Genomic DNA, 12,449 nt, shown 5'->3' with positions numbered 1-12,449 from the left:
CTATTGTCTTAGATTTTTAAGTATGCACATTTACCACTCGCACCATTTACTACTAACAGAACCAATGTCATACTGTAACAATTAAACTCTGGCATTGGATTAAAGCTTCACACCATAAAATAAATCATAAATTCCTCCTGGTAATAAACCAAACAGAAATAGAAATTGTAGCTCAGATGTCCTCCCTACAAAACAAATTAAGATTATTTCTCCTTTAGCTGTTAGACTTGATTTAGTAGTCGTGTTCCCACCTCTGAGTCAGAGACCTAAGTGCATGATCTAGGCTGGCATTCCCAGCGTAGCACAGTGCTGCACTATCAGAGGCAGTGTCTCTCGGATGACATCTTTTGTGAAATATGGTAAAATGGTGCATTTGTCATCTTCTCCCACTCACCATGACCAACTATACTGGAGATCTGCAAATAATATTTTTCACTGTTAATGAAAAGCACAGTGCTTGCGTCATTGCTGTACATTTGAGTGCCAGAGCTCCATTTTATAAACTGCAGAGGTTGGATAGTATCACTACTTTAAAAAATATATAAATTTAAAGTACCCAATTCTTTTTTTTTCAATTAAGGGGCAATTTAGTGTGGTCAATCCACCTACTCTGCACATATTAATAATAATCTTTATTGTCACAAGTAGGCTTACATCTTTGGGTGTGGGGGTGAGACCCATGCAGACACGGGGAGAAAGTGCAAGCTCCACACGGACAGTGACCTGAGGCCGGGATCGAACCTGGGTCCTCGGCGCCTTGAGGCAGCAGTGCTAATCTCTGCATTGCCCTGCCGCTCTGGATGGCACCACTACTAGCTGATCTGGCTGGATCCTGAAGGACAGATGTGTCAGGTGTGCCTGCTGCAGGTGGTGAGAGAACCAACGCAAGGGAAAAACCTAATTGACCTCATCCTCACTAATAAACCTTCACAGACACATTTGTCCATCAAAGAACTGGTAGGAGAGACATTTGAATAGTCCTGAGGAGACAAAGTTCTACCTTCACACCGAGGACACCCTCTGGCATTGCCAGTGTTAAATGGGATAAACTCAGAACAGATCTAGCAACTCAAGACTGGAGCATCCATGAGGCACTGTGGGTCATCAACAACAACCAAATTATATTCCACCACAATCTATAACCACTTGGTCCATCAAATCCAACACTCAAGCACCACTGCAAAACCAGGTTATCAACCCCAGCTCAATGAAGAGTGTAGAAGAGCATGCCAGGAGCAGCACCATGTGTACTTTAAAATGAACAGTTTGTAGCAAGCTCCTTCCAGTCATTAGTAGGAATGCTGCCACACTTCAATACGGTCGTCAGCATGTCTGTGAAGTGTTTTCCCACTGGAACATTGGTCATTCGAGAGTTGATAAAACAGGACCTGGTGGGAGAGGTCCATCCGGACACAGTCCATTAAAATTGATTTTGCAGAGATTTCGCCTGAAGGCTTGAGGAGCTGGCTTCAAGAAAGATACTAGCATTTGTTTGATGGTCCTCTCATTGAATCAAGGGATGTGGCGGAGGCATTACCGATGACATTTCTCTCGCACTCATTATGTGTCATCATTGGCATCTCAACTACCATGTTAAACACCCACTTCCTCCAGCACTGGCACACAATGGTAGTAGTGTACATCACCGACAAGATGCATTGCAGCAACTCACAAAGACATCTTCGACAACACTTTCCAAATCCAGAACATTTACTGCCTGAAAAGACATGGGCAACAGGAGTATGGGAAGCTGACTACTTGCAAGCTCTAGTCACATGCCACCTTGACTTGGAGATGTTACCATTCATCCATCGTTGCTGTTTCAAAGTCCTGGATATCCTTATCTAGCAGCATTATTGGTGTTACCTGCACCACATGACTACAAGTTGTTCAATAAAGCAGTTCACCACCATCTTCTCAAGTGCAATGAGGGATGGCAATAAATGTTGACTTTGCTACATCCCATGAATGAATAATAAAAACTTCCATTCCTCTGATCTTTTGTTGTAGTGCTGCAATTTTTTACTTTTCAAGAATATATCCTGTTCCTTTTGGAAGTTACAATTGAATCTGCTTCCAACACTATTTCAGGGAGTGCATTCCAGACTTTAACAGCTTATAGAATATTGTTTTGTTCTTTAATTCAGGAGTATGCACTTCCTCTTTAAGTACGGTGAGAGCATACATTGTCTGGAACAGAGACTGTAATAATCAGCAGTACACTTACACACACAAATGACCACAGGTGCATTGATTTATAAGGATGTTGCTTTGTGGGAACATCACATACTTGCCAACTGGCAAGCACAATGGGTTATGTAACACTGCATGTGGGCCTCAGTCGAGTAGATCAGCAGAAGAATGAGTCTCATTTTAGTATAATTGCCCATCAATATTACTGATCAAAAATTCAGCCTTATCATTGGTGCCGGAATCCAGGTTGTCTGTCAACTCAATCTTAACAAAGTACTCAAGGATGTGTGCTAGGGCCAGAAGTATTAAAGGAACTGGAAAAGTTACATCCCGTTAATGCCCCTGGGCCTGCAAAGCAGCAGCAGTACCGGAACATGTCATAGAACAGACTTCACAGCTCTTGACTGCAGCTAAAAAGTACATTTCCATGGGTGTTTTTAAACCATTAAGGGGTGGACGATCATTTCAAAACAATGTAAGAAATTTCCTTTCTCCAAGTCCAGCTGTTTCATTTCTTCATATGCAAAAAATAATAATTCCGGCACATTTGATAACTTAAACCAGTGTATCATCAAACTAAGAGCTGTCTAATCGTTGACGTCAGCGAGTCTGAATTTCCTCAAGAGTCAGAAGGATGCATTGTCCATGATGTTTATACAATGTACATCGTACTTTGATGTATCTCTGGAGTCTCCTAGATAAATAGAGAACTTGCTTATGACATTTTAAGCTAAGCCCTGAACTGCTTTTATATTTAAGAGGCTAAGGTGTCTGCCATGGCTCTTTTGGCAGCTCTGTTACCAATGAGTCAGAGGTGATAGGTTCAAGTTCTGCTCAAGAGGCCGAGGCACATAGTGTAAAGAGGCAGTATTGAGGCAGTGCTGCTCTGTTGTCTTTTGGAGGAGATGTTACACTGAGGCTCTATCCGCCCTCACAGGAAGACCTGAACATTCTATTTCAAAGAAGAGCAGAGGAGTTCTTCCCAAAGTATTGGCCAATATTTCTGCTTGAATCAACATAATCACGCGCTGTGGGCTGGATTCTCTGTTTGCGAGACTAAGGGCTGGATTCTCCAATTTGAGACTATGTGCTGATGCCGGCGCGGGAACAGTGGAGTTTTACACCCGAAAAAATGGCGCAAAAGCTGCACCGATCCTCTGTCTGATGGGGGGCTAGCAGGCACACAGCGTAGAGCGCCCGGCTTTAACTGAGTGTAGCACCATCGATCACACACGAGGCGAGACGTAAAGAACTTCAATCGAGGCTTTATTGAGCAGACTTGTTCAGACACGTTCCCCAGCAGCTCACTCACAGAATGCAGCTGCGGGGATTACCCAGGTTCTCATATCCCTCCTATCTGGGTGGAGCCCAGTAGGTGGAGGATCCAATCGGGATCCAGCATCTGTCCTCCAATAGCTGCTCGGCATTCCTGGTGTACCGTATCACCCCTAATACATACCACCACACTGAGGATACGGCCGGAGAATTGCCAGGTCCATAGCCGCGCATGCGCACGGCAGTGGCCCGCAGCGGCCGTGCAACATGGCATCGGGTGCGCGCATACCCGGACTGCCATATAATGCCCCCCTTTGACCAGGCTCGCCACCCTGGACCACCCCCCACCAAAGCCCCCCCTGCTCGTGGATCTCAGTCCGCAGCCGCCACGCCAGATTCACGAAAATAAATAGCATGAATGACCCACACCATCGGGAACTTGAAAAGTGGGGGAGGGCCTCAGGTGACGTCCTGAGGCTGTGCATACGGCATGCGGCATACTCCCAGAGTGTGCTGTTTTGGAGGGGGCGGAGCATCGTAAACGCGGCGCCGCCCCTGATTTTGGTGCAAACAGGGATTCTCCGGCTGATCACCAAAAGCGATTTTGGTGCTGGAGACCGGAAAATCCCACCCCAAGTGTTCCCAATGGAACTGAATAGCCTACAGTTCACATTTCCGTTGGGGGTGCAATTTGCCCCCGAATTTGGAACATATAAACAGGCCAGCACTCTACCCATGTGAATTGCAATTCCCACTCCTGCTGGCTTCTGAGACTGGCTAGGGCTGAAATTCATGTTACAGAGCCTGAGAAGCCGGAGATGCTTATCTGTGCTCTACTCAGTGGCGGACCTACATTTTTGGGGCCCTGAAGCTTGAACTGTTATGGGGGCCCCTTCGCAACAAGGTCTGGGTAACCACTGTTATCTTCTTCAATGGGGTTGTTCCATGACAGACCACCACAAATTTTTTAAAAATGTAACCACTACATCTCAGATTTTGATTAAAATTGCTGCACTGGATTATCTCACATGTCAAAGTCACTGGTGTGAACAAATATTTCCTATGCCTTATCGTTTTCGAGTTATGGGGGGGATGAAAATTAGGAAATGTTATATACATTTGCATGATGCATCATAGAATGATGAAATAAAACATAGAAAAGACCACAGTCAATATCATCTTTTATTTTAGACACCTATGGGAATACATACTACATGAAGCACATTTTACAAAATATTCTTTTTTCTAGCAACATATTTATGTACAGTTTTGTCATATGAGAGCTTCCTTGCAATGTCATTTTCTAGAGACAATATGTATAAAGAATTTAAGCGCTCTTCAGTCATGGTAGACCGGAATTTGTTCTTTATAAAGGATAGCTTTGAAAAATTCCTTTCTGCTTCACAGCTCGTGATAGGCAGTCTTTTTAAAAAATATATATTTATTAAAGTTTTTTAACACAATTTTTCTCCCTTACAAACAATAACCCCCCCCCCCCCCCCCCCCCGTAACAAAAAAAACGAGAAATCGCGCAGAGCAAGATATATAAATGGCAAAATGATATATTTACACAGCTTTGTACACTGGCCCTCACCTGTACGTGCCAGTTCCCCCAACCCTTCATGTTATCTCTTGCTCATCCACCCTCCCAGGCAGTCCCCCCTTCCCCCCCTCCCCCCCCCCCTCCCAGGACGTTCCCACCACCCACCCACCCCCACCCAAGGTTGCTGCTGCTGCTGACCGACCTTCCTCTAACGCTCTGCGAGATAGTCTAGGAACGGTTGCCACCGCCTGTAGAACCCCTGCGCAGACCCTCTCAAGGTGAACTTAATCCTCTCCAACTTTATGAACCCAGCCATATCATTTATCCAGGCCTCCAGGCTGGGAGGCTTCGCCTCCTTTCACATTAGCAAGATCCTTCACCGGGCTACTAGGGACGCAAAGGCCAGAATGGTGATATGCATTGTCAAGTACAGCTTAAGCGCAGTAGTAATGTTGGGGAACATTTCAATTAGGTGTTGCTCACAAATAAGCTGAAGAACTTCTGCGTATTGCATTTTAGATGGCATGTTTTCTTCTGTGTTCTGGGATTTCCTAAGGTGCAAATATTCTTTGAACTGATAACACTCGTTTACTAATTTGTGGTCAATATCATCTTTGTAATACGATATTACAAGTTTAATACTGTCCTCATCAATTTCAGAATTGTTCACCAATTCTGAGAGGAACTTGAACCTTTTCGCAATCTGCTCATATGGGTCAATCCTCTTGCGTAACTGGATTATCAAGCAGTCATAGAGTTGATATAGAACTTCTATCCTAAATTTGTCAGCTCCTCTCAAAGAAGCAATACCACTTGTTCCATCTGAAAATTTCCTTGTAACAATGCGTTTGGAAGCATCAGAATAACTTGAGGTGATATCTTCACACAAACCTTTTGCTTCTGATTCATAGTGTGCAATCCTATCAGTTGAATTTTCTCTGAGTTCTTTAACAAACGAAAGTAAAGATGATAGCAGAAGATAACCTTCAAATACATCAAAACCAGGGGTTTGGAGTTTCTTACTTGTTTTGTTGAAACACTCCAGCACTTCTTCCCAAACGACTGTTAAAATAGCATATTCCAGCTTTACCAACTTGTGGTATAAATTCTTTGCATCTCGTTTACATTCAGGCTTCTCTTCTGAGTCTTCAAAAATATGTTTGCGAGTTTGTAAAATACCCATATATCCATTTTTAATTGCCCGGACTGCTTCATAGTGTGCAGACCATCTAGTTACACTTAAGCTCTTTAGAGAAAAATGTAGATTGCCCTGTGTGTTTAAAATCCCCCATATACAACAAAAAATTAATCAATTTGAGTCGTGCGACTATTGTCGCATGCTTTGAAAGGAAAAATGTTTAGGTCTATTTTCTGAGAAAGGTTTTTTTTAAAACCCTTCTCAGAAAGTAAAGTGCCATTTTTTAAGATTTATAATAAATAAGCTAAATAGGCTAAACTGGGCTATGTTCAAGCTAGCCTACGCTAGGCTAAACTAAGTTAGGCAAGACTGGGCCACCAAAACTCATAGGCTAAGGTAATGTAACACAATTTTACCATTATTTGAACACTTTTCATAATAAACACCTGTAATTTAACACAAATTCACCCTTATATTAACCTTTCAATTTTTATTTTAACTATTATTTTGTATTGAATTACACTATATTATTAATATTATATTTTTTTAAAAAAACCTTCTCATACAGTCGACCCAAAATTTTTAAGCAATGTGGACTAAAGTCGCTTCTGGGGCCCCTCCGGGATTAGGGGCCCTGAAGCTTAAGCTTCATTAGTTTCATAGTAGATCCGCCCCTGGCTCTACTCGAGCATCACGATGATGCAGTGGTTAGCACTGCAGCCTCACAGCGCAGAGGTCCTGGGTTCGATCATGGCTCTAGGTCACTGTCCGTGTGGAGTTTGCACATTCTTCCCGTGCTCGCGTGGGTTTCGCCCCCACAACCCAAAGATGTGCAGGGTAGGTGGATTGGCCACGCTAAATTGCCCCTTAATTGGAAAAAATGAATTGGGTAACCCCCCCCCCCCGATGTCAAGGAAGTGATGTGGACAGAATGTTGAGCACTGTAGAGGAGAGGAGGGATTGCCTATTCCCAAGGGTTAGGCAGGGACTCAAACCTACTGGTCAACAGTGCGTGGGAGGAGGTGGCAGATGCGGTTAGTGCTGCCAGCCTCACTAGAAGAACTGGAACCGAGTGCCACAAAAAGAGAATGACCTATTCAGGGCACCTCCAGTGAGTCACCATCTCTGTGTCCCAGGTATCACTCCCATCTCTCATTCCTCACATCACCCCATACTCCCCTAGAGACCAACAATACCCCACCTGCCTGAATCTCCTTTATAACCTACACTCCACTAAACCCAACACAGGTATCGTCTGTCCTCTTTCGTCAGGAGCTTTGTACACACATGCCACCAGCTACAGACCCCCCATTGAACCCGCCTCCCATCGTCTCACTATGTCCTTTCTATGTCCCCTAGGATAAGGCGGGCCACGACAGGTACAGGAGCAGGTGATTGGAGGGGCATTCCTGAATTGCAAGTCCATATTCCAGCTGAGGAGAGGGCAATGCAGCCAGCGGGCACGGTCAAGGAAAGGGCAGTGGCTGACATCGAGGTCAGCATGCGGCAAACAAGTGAAAGCCCAATGCAACGCTGATGTCCCTATAGCAAATGAGTCACCAGTCTCCCACAGGCCACTCCTTCCCGAGATCTCACCACGTCTCTTGTTTTGCAGGACCACCATCAGATGAGACTGGGCCTTCTGGGGTCACTGCCCCCCCCCCCCCCCCCAGTCACATTACCAGCATACCCTGGATCACCACTCCAGTGAAGACACCGGCTTTTTATAACTGCTGCCACCTTCATCGCAGAGGCTATCACCTGGATGGGCATTTCAGTTGCCATTCAGTTGTCAAGTACCTTGAAGAAATGGGTGTTTATAAATGGGTGGTATATAAATATCTGTAGTGAGAGTACCTTTAAGAAATGGGTGTTTACTAGTGCAGTGATGTCATAGTGTGGGTGGAGCTGGGCTGTCTGTCAGCTTTTTACTTCCGTTTTAGGCGGTGTGCTGCAGGGTGTGTTTTAGTTTCGTTTTCAGAGCTGGATAGCTGCAGTCACAGCCAGAAGGTGTATTAGTATCTCTCTCTGTAATCTAAAAACTGTAAATCGATCCTTTGGTGATTTAAAACTAATAACTACTCTCAGTAGTGACTTTAACCTGATGTGCTCCTGTTAAAAGTTATTTTTATAAGTCTTATGGATGTTAAAAGAACAGCTTAAGGATTACTTAGTGTTGTATTCTTTGGGGGTTGTATTTGGATTAATGGTTGCTAAGATGTTCACTGTTTGTTTTAAAAAGGTTAATTTGAGTTCATAGAATAAACATTGCTTTGCTTTAAAATATACTTTTCCATTTTCTGCTGTACCACACCTGTAGAGTGGGCCGTGTGCTCCCCATACCACAACCTATTAAAAGTTGTGGGTCAGGTGAACTCCATGATACACTTTGGGGTTCGCTAAACCCTGGCCCATAACACAGTGAACAGGCTCCTGGGTCACCTTCTGGTGCGCACTTCACACAGGCTGCAGCACACCAGGTGAAGGCAGGGACTCCTGAGAGAGCGGGAGGTCAGAGAGCTGCCCGATCCCAGGAAACAGCTGTAGTCCGGATAGGTGTCACACTTCTGGAAAGTATGATCCCATCATTGGTACAGATGCAGACACAGGATCAGGATTTACCAGAGAGGATGTCAACGACTTTCCAGCACCTACAGGTACAGCTGAAGGAGTCCAACTACCTTCAGTCACAGGAGATGTTGCTGACAATGTGTGCTACCCAGACTAACACTGAACAGTGGCATCCACAATGGAAGGCCTGGGGCAAGAAGTCATAGCCATGTGTCAAGATGTCCAAGGCTTGGGCACACTGTGCGGTTGCTGGTTGAGGCGCAAGACAGGGGAGCCTGGTCAGAGGCCCATTCATTTTTAAAAATAAATTTAGAGTACCCAATTCATGTTTTCTAATTAAGGGGCAATTTAGCGTGGCCAATCCACCTACCCTGCACATCTTTGGGTTGTGGGGGCGAAACCCACGCAAACACAAGGAGAATGTGCAAACTCCACACGGATAGTGACCCAGAGCGGGGATCGAACCTGGGACCTCGGCGCTGTGAGGCAGCAATGCGCCACCATGCTGCCCCTTAGAGGCCTATTCATAAAGGTTCATGGCTGAGGGCGTCAAGAGCATTGGTCAGGTGCTGACTGACCACAGCCAGTCACAGCAGGATATGTCACAGACACAGAGGGGCATGACCGAGGCAGAGAGGGGCATGACCGAGGCAGAGAGGGGCATGGCCGAGGCAGTGAGGGGCATGGCCGAGGCAGTGAGGGGCATGGCCGAGGCAGTGAGGGACATGGCCGAGGCAGTGAGGGACATGGCCGAGGCAGTGAGGGACATGGCCGAGGCAGTGAGGAACAAGACCGAGGCAGTGAGGGACATGGCCGAGGCAGTGAGGGACATGACCGAGGCAGTGAGGGACATGACCGAGGCAGTGAGGGACAGGACCGAGGCAGTGAGGGACATGGCCGAGGCAGTGAGGGACATGACCGAGGCAGTGAGGGAGAGGACCGAGGCAGTGAGGGACAGGACCGAGGCAGTGAGGGACATGACCGAGGCGGTGGGGACAGGACCAAGGCGGTGAGGGACAGGACCGAGGCAGTGAGGGACAGGACCGAGGCAGTGAGGGACAGGACCGAGGCAGTGAGGGGCATGGCCGAGGCAGTGAGGGACAGGACCGAGGCAGTGAGGGGCATGACCGAGGCAGTGAGGGACATGACCGAGGCAGTGAGGGACATGACCCAGGCAGTGAGGGACATGACCCAGGCAGTGAGGGATATGACTCACTTGCTGAGGGACATGTCTCAGTTTCAGTGCGCCATGGCATTGAGACCATGGCTCAGACGAGGGTGGGCCTCCAGGATTGGCAGCACCAAGCGACGATGGAGACTCCGGAGCTCACTCCAGCCTCACATTCATCCCATGGAGGAGCGAGTGAGCACCCCGAGGGAGGAGGAAGTGATATGGTCCATGCCGGTGCCTCTCACAGGGGAGGTGCTGGAACACCTCAGCACTTCCCAATCCCCCCCACATGACACTGGCGCATCTCATGACAGCAGGGAGAACAGGGTGACACTTTGTCACCTGTGACACTCGAAAGTCAGCTGGGCCCATCCAGAGGACAGCCGCCAAGGGCATCACAGGGCGCGACATGCAGCAGGCTAGCTCCACTTCTGATGTGCTGTCTGAGACGACACCTAGAAAGAGCGGGAGAACACGCAAGATAAGAAAGTTAGATAACACCTGAGTTGCATGGTTGGGGGTTTGTCAGAATTCCTGTATCTGGAAAAGATCAAGTATGCCATAAGAGGAAAGCAGTGACAAGAGTGGTGTTGTCACTGGACTAGTAATCCAGAGACCCAGAGTACTGCCCTGGGGACCGGGTTTGATTCCCTCCATAGCAGATGGTGACATTTTAATTTAATAAAAATCTGGAATTAAAGTCTAAAGGTGACCATGAAGTCATTGTCGATTGTTGTAAAAGCCCATTTGGTTCACTAATGTCCTTTAGGGAAGGTTTAGCCTACATGTGACTCCAGATCCACAGCAATGTGGTTGGGTCTTAAATGTCCTGAGGGATGGACAATAAATGCAGCCAGCGATGCCACATTCAATGAATGAATAAAAGAAGAGGATCGGAGGAGGGGTTTTACTAGAGGTGGCTACCGGTCACGACCTTTGTTAAAGAGCTGGTTGTTGTCAGCAATTTGGGGGGGGTATATTTTTATAAAATTTGTTTGACTGTTTCCTAAGTTATAATTGAAAGATTTTCTGGGTGGCACCGTGGCTGGCACTGCTGCCGCACGGCGCCGAGGACCCGGGTTCGATCCCGGCCCTGGGTCACTGTCCATGTGGAGTTTGCACATTCTCCTTGTCTGCTTTGGTCTCACCCCCACAACCCAAAGATGTGCAGGGTAGGTGGATTGGCCACGCTAAATTGCCCCTTAATTGGAAAAAAATAATTAGAAACTCTAAATTTATTTTAAAATAATGATGGCTTTGCATGGATGCGCTAGTGGTGGTGCAGCTGGCAGGGGACCGGAGCACAGCATTGTTATCAACGCCGGGCACAAATCGCGATTTTTCCATTGCTCGCTATTCTCCACCCAATCGCAAATCTCGTTGTCGGCTGCGGGAAGCGAAGAATCCAGCTTTGTGGCGGCTGCCAACACAATATGGCCACGCGAGATAGCCGCCGATACACCTCTGCACATGCGCACTGCATGTGGCAATATAATCAAACTCACAGCAACCCACAATCCACTTACATTACTCGGATAGTGAGACAGAGTTCAGACACACTGACCTACAACAGTGATCTTCAAAGTTGGGGGCGCGACCCGCGGGTGGGTCGTGGGCGTGTGTCGGGAGGGTCACGGAGCTGTCCGTCCCGGTGCTCCCGATTGCGCAAATTTGCGCGCAACAGCCGGCTTTTAACTATGCCGGCTGCGAGCGGCCTTTTTACCATATTAAAAAAATGCGGCCGCACTGCGCGTGCGTGCCTGCTCATCGGTGTGCATGCGCAGAGTTTTGCGCATGCACGCCGGTGAGCTTGCACGCATGCGCAGTGCGGCTGCATTCTTTTTATATGGTAAAAAGGCCGCTCGCAGCCGGCATAGTTAAAAGCCGGCTGTTGCTCGCTCTGCCCGGTTCGGAAGTGCTCAGTTCTTCTGAACGAAGCTAAGGCCAAGTTTCCCCCCGGCGACTAGCACCATCGGACCACCCGCAGACATCCAGCACCATGGCCTCCACCTCGGAACACCCCTGTATCTACTATGCGCTCATCCTGCGCGACGGCGAGGTCACTGTCACTGAAGACAAACTCAATGCCCTGATTGAAACAGCTGGTGTGACCATTGAGCCTTTCTGGCCTAGTCTGTTTACCAAGGCATTAACTAACATTGACATCAATAGTCTGATCTGCAACGTTGGTGCTGGTAGCAGTGCCCCAGCTGCTGCAGCAGTTGTTTCCACCGCTGCCCCTGTTGCTGCCAAAGAAAAAGGAAGAGAAGAACAGGAAGAATTTGAAGAGTTTGACGATGACATGGGCTTTGGTCTCTTTGATTAAACGTGCCGTGCAACAACATTGTTACAATTTACAAAAAATAAATGAAAATTGAATATAAAAGCCGGCTGCTGTGGCTGAAGACCGCAAATTTGCACAATCGGAGATGCAGAAGATTTTTTTTTAAATTCTATGTAATCTTCCTGCCTGAGGGAGGCAGAGAGCAGGTCACAGCCCCCGAACATTGCCTCCATGTGCTTTGGGCGCGATTGTGATTCCTCCACTTTGTCAGTAG

Source organism: Scyliorhinus torazame, chromosome 1 (genome assembly GCF_047496885.1).
Source record: "Scyliorhinus torazame isolate Kashiwa2021f chromosome 1, sScyTor2.1, whole genome shotgun sequence".
In the NCBI taxonomy this organism is placed as follows: Eukaryota; Metazoa; Chordata; class Chondrichthyes; order Carcharhiniformes; family Scyliorhinidae; genus Scyliorhinus; species Scyliorhinus torazame.
The sequence above is the reverse complement of the archived record's forward strand: the minus strand, read 5'-3'. Positions refer to the sequence as shown.